Source organism: Micropterus salmoides, unplaced genomic scaffold (assembly GCF_014851395.1).
Source record: "Micropterus salmoides isolate LMB-PRFRI ecotype aquatic unplaced genomic scaffold, ASM1485139v1 Ms_hic_scaffold_19, whole genome shotgun sequence".
Lineage (NCBI taxonomy): Eukaryota > Metazoa > Chordata > Actinopteri > Centrarchiformes > Centrarchidae > Micropterus > Micropterus salmoides.
Window position 1 is genome coordinate 3,983,935 of NW_024041039.1, and position 12,715 is coordinate 3,996,649.

Consider the following 12,715-nt stretch of genomic DNA (forward strand, 5'->3'; position numbering starts at 1 on the left):
CTTTTTCTGATTAGGTGATGATGAAAGACCTCTCCCTCGTCTCTCACTTGTGCTGGACACTGGCGCATGTTGCTGCTGCTGCCGCTATCTCTGCTACCAGTTCTGTTTTTGTGGCGCTCAGGTGGCTTTATGTGATCCCCTCGGTGTCATCATAAAAACATAGCCCTCCATGTTATCGTCCATCCCAATGATGCACTGTAGACATCGTTGTATGCCAATTTGATAGACATCGCCAAACCCTAATTTAAGATGAGCTACGCATTATTCATCTTAAGCAGGGGAATTTGAGAGTCAAAGCAGCAAAGTGGGAATACAGGAACAGATGCATTATATAGATACATAACCTTAAAAAACTGAAGTACTAATTTGAGCATCTACTATATAGAAAATGAAGGTAGTGACTACTTTACACACCATACATATAATACTAAGTGTTTTGAGACAGAAAATATTACAAATAAAGTGAGAAAATAAGGAAGTTACAATAAATAATTATATATTAATAAGTGTGTAAGAACATTCAGGAGCTGCTTCGGGTGTATGTTCTTACAGTATCACTTAACTTTCTTTGCTAACTTCTGCTATCAATAATGTGAGAGAGCTTTGGCCAATCAACATTGGGCTGTACAAAAAAACATGTTCCTGTATCTGTGTGTGTGTGTGTGTGTTGTTGCTAAGTATAGTAATACATCGTCTTAATGAGGCCAGATGAAAGCAGTGCTGTTTTGAAGCGATGGATGTATAGAGGAAACAGCAGTTAGCCTTAAAAGCCACGGGACGCTAACAGGATATTAATCAGCCTACATCACACAGCGAACAGCTAGCTGCGCTGATTAGCCTAGCCCTGCCGTGTGACTGACATCCAGACACACACACACACACACACACGTGCATGCTAAAATAGAAATGCATACACACAGAAGAGCATTAATTCATATATGTGTATGTGACCGCACATACTTAAAAGTCAGCGCACATTCACACTAACAAATACACACACAAATGACTGGCATATGCATACACACACACAGAATACACACATAAATTCAGAAATATATATAGATGTCTGTAGTAACACACAAGGAAACACTTCTACAGACACAAAACCACAAGATGAATTAATAAATGAATTGATTTTAGTCACACACAAACACAAAACTGATAGATATGATGATATTTAAATCTTAAATTGGTTTTACTATGATTTCAAATCCCCCATTTAAGTTGTTAAAACTCTAAACATTTTGCGAAGTGAGGACATTTTTTTAGAAGCGGTTTATAAGACATAACAGAAGCTGTGATTTAATTGCAATAAACAGATCAAAATGATGTCGAAATAACTTCAACGTGATGCAGATTTCTTAAACACATAAATTCATGCTTTGTCAGGTCTGTCAGAAAGACAGGGGGACAACAACTTTTAAAATGTTTGTTTTCTGAATGGAGTTCGGACCGATCAGCGCTATGCTATGCTAACTTGGACACAGTAAAGTACAACGACAGCTGGAATAAAGTAACCAACACATATTTTCTGAACTCACCATGTAGTTTAATTTCGTCACTTTCTTTTTTCTAAGCAATGTCCAGTTTTGTCCGGTTTTCATATAAATATGAAGTAGCAGTAGTACTCTGGGTGCCCACTGACGCTAGCAACAACAGGAGAACCGGAAACACACGGCAGTGACGATAAATCAACCTTTTAATCCCAAAAATCTAAGTTAAAAGTTATTAAAAGCAGTTAAGTCTGAGCTCCTCCCGCTGAGCAAAGTCCAGTCCGACTGCAGGTGTTTGTAAGTCCAAAAGCTGCAGCGCCGCCCCTGCTCTCTGCTCTCACTCGAGTTGAGTTTAGTCTAATTTGTTTGGAATATTTAGCTTCCATTCTCGTTACAAGATTGTTCATGTTTCACCAGAAACACAAAAGATGGACAAAACCTTTTAGTTACTAAAATCACTTTTGTACAATGCGATGATATTTTTGTGTGATGTCATCAAAGATGTAACTCAGACAGAAATGGATTTATGACAAGAGTCAAGTTGTAATTCGGTCAGAACTGATGAAGAACGTGACACACATGCATCGGTGTACACTCACAGAGACGTGCACACAAACACACACACAGGCTGCCTAAATGATGAAACTGTATAGAAACGAGACTTTATCTGAAGAAAGTGAGTCGAGCTGCTCTTACTTTTGATCCTTGTCACAGCTCTCAGTGGGAAGCCATTGATTTCTGGCAGACAGAGGCCCTGAGCTTCTGGAGAAATGAAGATTGGAAATATTGATAGTAGTCATTTGTATGGAGAGAGAGAGAGAGAGAGAGAGAGAGGGGCTACATGGAGAGAAGGGGCTCCATTTTAAGAGAAGTCAGCTCCATTTTAGCGATCATTTGTCTGTTTTTGGCGTTTGGACCTGTAAATGGGTTCGATTTCTGCGCTGCAGCTTATTACTGTACGGCTGTATGAGAAAGCAGCGGGGATCGGCAGAGGTCACAGGAGCACACATACAAAATTATATTTATAAAAACATACACAAAGTATATAAGGGAGACATTTCAAAAAGATGCACTGCTGTATTCAGACCAGCGCTCATTTAAACATATGATAACACACATAAATATCTGTACAGATTTGTCGATAAAGCATCAGTTCATTCACAAAAATAGCCTTCTTACTTTCTGTCAGAGGTGACACAGACACACAAATGGTTTGATTTTTCATGTTTTGAGGAACACTTGCTGGCCACTTTATTAGGTACACCTGTTCAATTGCTTGTTTACACAAATAGCTAATCAGCCAATCACATGGCAGCAACTCTACATGGCATGTAGACGTGGTCAAGACAACTTGCTCAAGTTCAAATCGAGCATCAGAATGAGGAACAAAAGGGGATTTAAGTGACTTTGAATGTGGCATGGTTGTTGGTCCCAGACGGGCTGGTGTCTGTATTTCAGACACCGCTGATCTTCTGGGATTTTCACGCACAACCATCTCTTGGGTTTACAGAGAATGGTCTGAAAAAGATAAAAATACCCAGTGTGCAGCAGCCGTGTGGACAAAAATGTCCTGTTGATGTCAGAGGAGAATGGGCAGACTGGTTCGAGATGACAGAAAGTGAACAGTAACTCAAATAACCCCCCGTTACAATCAAGGTATGCAGAATAGCAACTCTGAACTCTGAACGCACAACACGTCCAACCTTGAAGCAGATGGGCTACAGCAGCAGAAGACCAGACTGGGTTCCACGCCTGTCAGCTAAGAACAGGAAACTGAGGCTTCACCAAAATTGGACAATACGAGATTGGAAAAACGTTGCCTGGTCTGATGAGTCTCGACTTCAGCTACGACATTCAGATGGTTGCTCAGAATTTGGCGTAAACAACATGGTGGTGGTGTGATGGTGTGGCGGATATTTTCTACTTTTACCAATTGAGCATCGTTTAAAGGCGACAACCTATTGTTGCTGACCATGTCCATCTCTTTATGACCACAGGGTACCCATCCTCTGACTGCGACTTCCAGGAGGATAATGCACCATGTCACAAAGCTCAAATCATTTCAAACTGGTTTCTTGAATATGATAATGAGTTCATTGCACTCCACAGTCACCAGATCTCAATCCAACAGAGCACCTTTGGGATGTGTTGGAACGGGAGATCCCCGTCATGGATGTGCAGCCGACAAATCTGCAGCAACTGCGTGATGCTCTCATGTCAATAGGGACCAAAGTCTCTGAGGCAAGTTTCCAACACCTTTTTGAAAGTATGCCACAAAGATTAAGGCAGTTCTGAAGGCAAAAGGGGGTCCAACCCGGTACTAGCAAGGTGTACCTAATAAAGTGGCCAGTGAGTGTGTTTGTCTGTGAGATTTCTGGCTGCACCCAAACACAAGGGAGGTGAATGGAAGTTTGAAAGTAGCTCCATTGTAAACTGTCAACAGTTTTCATGGAAACTTCTTTCTACAGATGAAATGATCTGTCTGTATTCACCTTTGTTATATGGGGGTGAAGGAGGAATGTCAGAAACAGAAAATCTGTGAACCTCCATGATACAACTTGGGGTAAGTGAGAAAATATGTCTTTCACAAAACAAACCCAGCTCATGGGTTCACTTACAAGTTTTCTGTGTTGGAAGATAAGTCCTAAAAGGGACTGAAATCAGCAGTCAACCGGTCCATGGCCATGACAACTAAACAAACACGAAACGCTGACGCAGACCATGTGATAGACTTGAAAGCCCTGGGGGGAAAAAAGAAAAGAAGTATGTCCTTGAGTGATTGTTTTGTTTTTTAGGTTTTGTTTTTTTGGTTGTTTGTTTAGTTTTTTTCATAGTTTGTGTGCCCTGATTTCAAAAGCTCAAGAACACCAGACATGTGCTCTGTTTTACCTGTAACCACATGTAACAGTGATGTTACGGGGTCTTGGAGTACACCTGCACATCACTGCTGCAATGTGAGACGTTAAACCACTGGAGATCAGTAGAAAGTAGTTTTTCAGGGGGTATTAAATTACACTTTACCCCCCCCTACTAATTGAATTAGCGCTCCCTTAAGATACGGCCTCAGCCAGACGTTCCTCCAGCTGGCCCCGGGCCTCCGATGACTCTCTATTGTCGTGGAGACGCTCTGGGGGCCGGACACACCGAGAATTAATAGACTGAGCGTGACACACACACACATACACAAGCTCACACACTCATAAGTACAGTGGAAGCAGGTACAGACACAAAGTACGGGTATGGAGACTGAAAATGAATCACACGCTCTCACGGCTGTCTGGAAGGTTAGATTTTGAGGGGTTTCTTGCGTCTTGGCACTTCATCTAGTTATCTAACGGTTTTATTATCACTGCAGACAGCTGAGACACTAACTAAAGTGAAAACACACTTCACCCAATCAAAGGATAATGTTTTCAAGCCCTTATTTTTTCAACAAAATGCTCCCCACATTACATGACACACTATAAAATGTGGAACGAGGTCATAGGTAAATTGATCTGAAAGATCCACATTCCCATTAAAACTCTCACACGCAAACACAAAAGAGCTGAAATCAACGTAAGCATCTTTATTCAACACTCCTTTTCCATGCTTACCATCGCAGGGAAGGGGGACAGTCGTTAACGGTAACAAAACATTTGTAATTAGAATTATTTGTTGCATTTGAAGCAATAAGTTTTACATTCAATCAAAGTTAAGATGTTAACAAATAAATCAGACAATGGAAAAGTAATTTATTGATATTCCCAAAGTTATGGTCTTGACTGGTCTTGAAATAAAATCCTGAGTCCTCAATGTTCGACACCGAGACAAGACCGAGTACAAATGCGGTCGAGTCCGAGACGAGACCAAAACCATCAAAAAGCGGTCTTAAACACTACTTTGCGTGTTTGACAACAGTGTAATGAGTTTATAATGCAGGTTTCGTTGTGATCAGGATCAAGAAAGTCAGCTTTTATGATATTAGATATTCTGAGATGAAGACTTTGTGATGATGCTGAAATAAAATATTGTTTTTGTCTTTTGTGACCTTCCATAAAGAAATGGAGGTGATAGCATTATATTAACGTCTGTCTTTGTTTCTTCCTTGGAAATGGAAATGGATGTTCAAAGTGTCTGTTCCTTCAGTCAGACGGACTCGCACTGTTGGGAGGCAACCCCTCTCTCCACACTCACACACACACACAAGCAGAGATGCTAGCATAGATAGTGGATATCAGTGTGAGCGTTTAGCTCGTTCTTCTGAAGTGAAGCTCAACAAACTGCCCTCCTCTGTCTCTCTATCTGTCTCCATGTCTGTAGCCATCTCTCTTTGCTTTATCTCTCTGTCTCAAGTCTCTTTCTTGCTTGTTATTTCTCTCCCTTGTTCCGCCTGTCTTTTTCTTTGTATCTGTCGTCCTTGCTGCATCTTTCTCTCACTCGCTCTCTCTCTCTTGTTATCTGTTCAGCTGCTCCCTCTCTCCCCTGCTGCTGACAGTAGATGAACCCGTCCTCCCCTACTGTTTGTTACCCTCGGCCGCCTCATCACCCGGACCCCTCCAGTCATGCCTTTTACCCTTTGGGCATCATTTGTATCACATGCCCCCTGCCCCCTCGGCCGTTTCTATTTTCAGCACTCCTTCCTCCTGCCGTTTGTAAGATTTGACCCCCCCCACAGTGTAGCATGAACCTGCCCTTCCTCAGCCATTCATGACTCACTACCCGGCTCACTTTCTATTGTTCGTATACCCACTGATCTCACCTCCCATCCTAAAACAGGACCTAATTTTGTATTCCCATTGACTCTCAGTAACCAGTGACAAAGCGCGTGAACTCATAAAAGTTTTGTTGTAATTAATGACTTGTTTGGTCTTTTGCACAACAAATTCCTGTTGGTAAACTGTGAAATTAATAACTCTAGAACAGAGGCCGGCAAAATGCTGCCCGCGTGCCAGAACCGGCCCGCCAGCAATAATATCTGGCCCGCGGCCAGATTGCTTTGATAGCAGAAAAATAAAGAATAAATTAATTGATAGCGGCTGGTGCTGAAATAGATATCAGTCATGACAGATACAGTTACTCACACAATCACTTCCTCTTAAGTGATTGTGGCTGCAAAATAAAAGCGCGAGAATGTTTATTGCAGCAATGCTTTATGTTGAGTTTATTGAAAGCTTTTACTTTGAAGAGTTCTGAAGGACATTTAAAAGAGTCTCTGGCGTGCTTGACACACCTCTGCGTGGCGCTGCGGAGAGCCCCCAGTTGCAGTAGTGCATGGATCATACACAATATTCATCCAGCCAATGATCACGAACCGTTCAAAGCCTGTCGGCGCCGGAGAGGGAGAGGGTCGGACCTCTGGCGGGATAAATCTGACGCTCCGCATGATCCATGATAAAATTAACGTCAATAAAGCATGATGTCAATATGTTAGAGACCCTCCAAAATATCACAAATCATGCTTTTAGGGGAGCTGATGTCTTATTAGGGGGAACTAAGCTCCCCCTGGTTCCTCCCGTAGTTCGTACCCTGAATTTCCTCAGGGAAATAAAAATAAGCGTCCATAAATCCGGATCAAACGCCGGGCGCACACACGCAGCAGCACGTGCCTTAAGTAATAAGAGGGGGAAAATATACGCAGTTAATTGGAATTGATCTTCCAATCTTCCTAACGGGAGTCCCGCACAGTACCTACTGAGCTAAACATGAGTATACAAGGATTTGAAATAATGTGACTTTGTTCTGGCCCGCAAAAAAATTTGGCCCGATGCCAGACTTATTTGGCGACCCCTGCTCTAGAAGTTGTAAGGGACCACACGAACACACCCCCACTCAGAATCTTTGTTTTGAACGACCCCATCTTCCTGACAAAACTCAATTCAAACAGATTTCAGTATACACAGCTTCCCCTTCGATATTTGTGCGGTAATATCGACGATTTGTCCTTCCGTCACTGCACAAAACTAAATCCAAACACTTCTCCTTTCTGGTCCCTCGTGGTGGAATGAGTTACTGAATGTTACAAAATGAGCAAAAATGTTATGATAAAACATTTCATATAATTTGATATCGATAATTATCAAGATAAATGTCAAATCATTATTTCTTTCAAGTTTAAAACCTGATCTTTGCTCCTGAGTGAAATTTGAAGAAACCAGATGGTTAATTGTGGTTTTAAACTTTTCCTTATGGTCAGAACAAACTACTGATTCCAAACAGTGGATCACTTCACAAATCTGAGGTAGATAAAAAAATAATGCGGTAATTACAATTGTTTATTTTTTTGCCCAGCCCTGTCGAACTTGCTCCTATCTGTCTTCAAAAATCACTTGAAGATGTAGACCTCTTCTAAGAGTACTTACTCATCTAATATGCTCTTGATTCCTCTCTCTATCTCTCTATTTCTTTTCTCTCAAAGAAAATTAGCAATGCACTGATATATTACTTAATGCACCTGCAGGCCCTCTGCCACTTGTGTCAGGTGGAATGTGGAACTTGTTGAGGCACTTTTTCCCAAAGGCGTCTCCTTGATCTTCTGTTGCTGGGATTGTAACTCATTTGTACCTTGTTTTAGACAAATCTGTCGAATGAGTAAGTACAAATGTCTTCTTTATATGTATGAGTAAAGTAGATTATACCGAAATTAAATGACAACTGCATACCAGGCTTGATTACCAGCTGGGCCAAGACTCCAGACACTTCGGTTTGTTGCTGGGACAAAACACAGGTAGCACACCTGTGTGTGTTTGTAATGTTTGTAAAAGATGAGCCGTGTGGATTTTGTCCTCCATCTCTCATAGGTGTAGTCGCACTAAGGAACAAGGGGTGAATGTAAACAGCAGCGACTGACAGAGGATAATATGAAAGTTTCATCTTCACAATAAACAATCTGACATTTGGGGAGAGTCCATCTTGACTACGTTTGAGCACCGAGCATCATCGATGTAAAACACAGAATCCACTTCCTCTCATCTTGCCAGAGTCTTGCGCTGAGAGCTCGGAACATGGACCTCCTGCTGAGTGCTTGTTGACGGGGCTGCTTTCTGTAACGATGTGGGAACAACAGTCTCTGAATTCTGTTGCTTGGTCGACATGAGTCTCATTTTGTCCAGACCGGATCTTTAGGAGCAAGCTGGGCCAACATGGCTCCTATCCTGGCTCTCTTTCCTCCCCTCTGAGCGATCACCACACCCACCAAGGCGTCTTATGAATGAAATGCTTTACAGCCACTATGGAAATGAGGGATGATTTCAGTGAATATGAAGTGTGAGTGTTCAAACTTATCATTAACTTTATTTAAAAAATAATGTTTAGCATAAATATACACTATATACATGCCAGCTTGGTATCTGGGTGTAAATGTCAGTGGGTGCTCACACTGTCTTGCTGGACAATGCATTGTTTGTCATTTCATGCTGATACTCCAGTCACATTGTGAAACATCACATGACGTGGCTCACAGGGACATGCCGTTGTGTTTTTTATCAACTTATCTCTTGGACAGCCAAAAATAACATAGTCTTTAGTTTCAGAACAGAAGATTTCACTGATCCTTTTGCTCCCCTTTCATTTTTAGCACCTGAATTTTGTTCCGAGTTTGTGTAGTTCATTGCACCACAGAGTTTCTTTTCTGTTCATGTGAATGTATCATGCAGATTTGTACATTGTCAGTGACATTACTTCCATACGCACTATAGACAACAAACTACAGCTCCCTCCCCAGAGTACAGGACCCTCCCCCTCTCAGCGTCTCTCAGGCAGCTAATAGAAGGTGACAGTGAGGCTCTGATATCGATACCTGCTGCATGATGAGGATTAAAGATCCGCCGACTCCCTGCCAAGAACTTGTGTGTGTGTGTGTGTGTGTGTGTGTGTGTGTGTGTGCCTTTTGAATATGCCCGTCTGTGTTTGTGTCTTGGTTGAAGTATTCCTTGGTTTTTGTAAGTGTGTGTGCGCGCGCACTCGTTGGTGTTTTTGAAGAGGTGTTTTCTCGTTAAGAGTTGCTCGTTAGGGGTTGAAGGCGAGCAAACAGGTGAGACGTTGCCGCGGTAACGGCGTCAACAAACAGATCAGACTTTCATCTTCATCCGCTCGGGAGGAGAAGAAAACACTCTGCTCTTTCATCTGCTAAAGGAGCAGAGACAGAGGGAGAATCAAAACACAGAATAGAGACAAAAAGAGAAGAAAGCCCTGGGGGAAAAGAGAGAGAGAGAGAAAGCAAAGGGACGGCAGGAAAGAGTTACAAGGAGAGAGAGAGAGAGAAGAGCGGTCAGGAGAGATGGCAGGAAGATAGGAGGATGGGAAAAAGAGAAAGATAGCAATAGAAAATGAGAAGGAAACGCTTATTTAATCTGCTTAAGATGCTCGAAGAAACAGAGAGATGGAGAGAAGAAGGGAAGAGAGCAGAAACGAGGGATGATCACAGATAAAGAAGTGAACTTCCCTCCATGTCAGCTCTGCGTCATGATGTCCTGACTCAAACAGATATTTATATCATTTATTTTCATGTTTATTTTATCCTACATTAAACAGCTGGCAGTGAACTCTCATCGCAGGCCTGCATTAGGCCCGGATCAGACAGTGAGAGGCCTCTTTTTTTAATTGTATTCTACTGGCAGTGAGCGCTCTGCACGCTGTTTATGCTCCTTGGGTGCCTTGCGTTTTCGAGTTCAACGCCCGACTTCATTTGCATTTTTTACATTGTCCAATCAAATGAATGGAGAGACGGGCCATCAGTTGTGGTGACGGAGGTTCACAGTTGCTTGGATTGTCCGGAGACTGTGACAAACTGTCCCCGACTCATGCTAAAATAATGGTCCGACCAGGTGTGTCTCCTCTTTCTGAGGGTCTCATGTGCCCACACAGATCTCACTTTCCCTGTCTCCTGCGTGTTTGTTCACCTCTCACCCTCAAACAGTGCCAGAGCAGGCGCCCTGCGTTTGTCTATGTTTTTAAAGCAGATGTTTTTAGCAACAAAAGACACAGACCTGTGAGCTGTGACCGAGTTTCTGCTGATATGACAGTTATTACTTAGCGGCAAACCAAGACTGACAGGACAGCTGATTCGGTGGTTACCTAGCAACATGAAAAAAACGCAGCGCACTGCTCTTTTCCAAAGTCAACCAAAAAAGGCGTTGCAGTGCGCCTCGAGTTCTCAAACCTGAATCACAGCTTTGCATCGACAGTTTCCTATAATATTTTATATAATGTCCTATACTACTGTGTAAAATATGCATGAACAGGACGTCACTGTGTATCTGTTCGGACAAGAGTTTGACAGCTATTCTATCTCCATTATGAGCAAAATACTAGTTCAGATACGCTCTGCCTCAGTTACAGTTAATGATTGTATGACATTGAGTGTAAGGTCTGTCTGGAAAAACAATAGGTTTTAGCCAAAAACGCATAATTATAATAATTATATAGCTTGAAAGGCTATTTGTGCAGATAATATCTGTAAATCGCTGTGGTTTGTCTCTACCGTGTCTTTCCTCATTCCTCCCTCTCATGTCCACAGAAAGATACTGATTTTATACCAAAGTAGGTCGTGAGGACATAGGGTCATGTTCAGGACGTCATACTTAATGTGCACATCATCATAACAATTACTTCCTCTGCTGCTCACACACATACACACACAGAAATGACAGCAACTTTTTTTTACTTACAACTAAGAGAAAATGAAACACCAGACAAATTCTGTTGGAAGAGGTACTCTTAGCATGTTAGAAATGTGTTTCTGTGTCGATACCGTTAACCTGGGATGCATGCAAAGAAAGTACTTAGTTTTTGCATATCTGAATACCAAAACTGAGACATGTATGGAAGAGGTAAACTAAGTTTTAGGTAACTGTGGAGCTGTGGGAGGAGGCTATACTGCCTTAGTCTAAAAGTGAAGCTTACACCTCGCCAAATAGCCAGGTACTGCAACTCAGGCATCAATATCTGAAACAAGATACTGAACAATATTAACAAGACTATATCTGGAAGGCATCTTAATTTGTGGTACATAGGCCTGTGGAGATACGGCCTCTATACCTGAAATCCTACACTCAAACAAACACAAACCTCGCACAGAGGTTCTTCTTCTTGGCCACACATCCCTTTTGTCCTGTGAAAACTATGCATTTCCAAAACATCAACTCTTTGCAGGCTTAGCGTGCTGTTTTCAGCTTTGTCACAATACTTTTTTTCAGATAATCCAATAGGTTTTTAAATGGTTTATTTAGTCAAAGAAGTAAGAGAATTTTCCACCCACAAAGACATTAAAATACAAAACAACACATTTGGCAATAAATAGATTTCACTGCACAGCAGCAATGTTGTGTTCTTATTACTGCTACCTAGCTAACACAAGGACAAACAGAACAACTGAGAGTATTAGAGTTTCTACAGAGGAGTTATGGGAGATAAAAAGCCAAACATGTTTATAATATCCAGATGTTTGTCGTCATAGAAGGCTAAAAACAGACCTGGGGACACCAGTAAGGAGAGGAGAGACAAATTGAGACCCAAAGAGAAAATCACTTTTATCTGCTAAAACAGCACGAAATGACAGAGAGACAAAACAACGGCAAGAGGCAGGGTGAAAGATGGAGATGGGGAAGAGAGCAGTAAAGGAAGAGAGAGAAGAGAGAGAGAGAGCAGGAATGACTGAAAACTGCAAATAAAGATTGAGAGAGTGATCAGTAGGTAAAAACGAGAGGGACTAGAGAGTAGAGGCAGACAAAAATATATCGAGAAACCAGCGAGGACAGAGAGAGCAGCCTGTAAAGGGAGATGCAGAAAGAAAGGAAGTAAAAGACAGCTGAGAGAAAGAGGTGAAAAGACGAATATACAGAGAAATGCAGACAGACAGAAGGAGATTGGATTTTATTGATAGCAGCGTTTTAACTCGCCACGGCGCGTTCGCTGTGCTGCATTAGTGAGAACAGTAAATGCTTTCACTCACAAAGACTTCATATATCCTCCATTTGTTTACTGCTGCTGAATATTTTAAGAGTAAAGCTTTCATCCCTAAAATGTCTCTCTGTGTCGAGCGGGCTAAAGGACTTCAGCTAATAACTTACAATAATCAATAAGACCTGATGATGTCAGCAGTAATCCGTTTTGACTTTCACATGAAGGCAGCTGAGCCTCACAGAGGTAGTTAATCAAACTAAATGTAAACCCTTCACATGCTGTTTACAATATTTACTTACTACATATCTTAGCTAGGCATGCCGTGTATCGTTGTTTTCCAG

General features: G+C 41.8%; 1 protein-coding gene across 1 annotated transcript in view; it reads left to right on the forward strand.

The window, feature by feature from the left end:
- The window catches only part of akap6 (A kinase (PRKA) anchor protein 6), a 235,522-nt gene that overhangs the window by 186,123 nt on the left and 36,684 nt on the right, over positions 1-12,715 (forward strand). The window lies entirely within an intron of this gene.